This window comes from Penaeus monodon, chromosome 29 (assembly GCF_015228065.2).
Source record: "Penaeus monodon isolate SGIC_2016 chromosome 29, NSTDA_Pmon_1, whole genome shotgun sequence".
NCBI lineage: Eukaryota > Metazoa > Arthropoda > Malacostraca > Decapoda > Penaeidae > Penaeus > Penaeus monodon.
In genome coordinates this window covers 26,305,505-26,306,094 of record NC_051414.1, presented here as the reverse complement: position 1 = coordinate 26,306,094, position 590 = coordinate 26,305,505, and the positions used below count along the sequence as shown (strand labels likewise).

Sequence of the window (590 nt, the reverse complement as noted above, 5' to 3'; positions counted from 1 at the left end):
CGAAATAAATTGATGAAAACAAAACAACCCAGCTTAAATATGTGCAGCTTTGTCATCACTCGACACCATTCTGAGGTTGGGAAGCTGCATGAAACTTGCATATATGTAGTTAGCTTCATTTTCTCTTAAATTTCTTAGCTGTTAGTGTTTTAAAAACCTGCGGTAGAACACCCAGCCTGGCACGATATTTCATTGATTTGGCATCACTGTATTTACAACACCCTGTATCTATTTTCTTGCAGGCAGTTGTCCATTGAACTTTTGATTTCGCCCATTAATTTAAAAAAATACTTACAAACACACCTTTAATAAGCCAGTAGCATATGATGTTATATCAGGAAAATGCAGCAGTTTTATCACTTCGGTACAAAAGGGTATACTCTTTTCACTAAAACGACACGATGCACTGAGTGCATGTATCTGGCATGCATATAACTGGCAACTGTCTCACTGAGGGGAAAAGTTGCCAATAAGGAATATTTTATTTTATTTGCGTGATCGAACGTGTGGTCTTTGAAAGTCATTGTTAGTAATACGTTGCGACACACTATACCATAAGTTATGGATATCTGTCCAGCAGTATATACTGA

The 590-nt window shown here is 36.9% G+C and overlaps 1 protein-coding gene across 1 annotated transcript in view; it reads right to left on the bottom strand.

The window, feature by feature from the left end:
• LOC119592089 (zinc finger protein 346-like) overlaps nt 1-439 on the bottom strand; it is a 17,640-nt gene extending 17,201 nt beyond the window's left edge. Inside the window, exon 1 of the mRNA XM_037940905.1 lies at nt 304-439. The gene's annotated coding sequence lies outside the window, so the exon portion shown is untranslated. The remainder of the gene's footprint in view (nt 1-303) is intronic.
• Nucleotides 440-590: the final 151 nt, after the last annotated feature.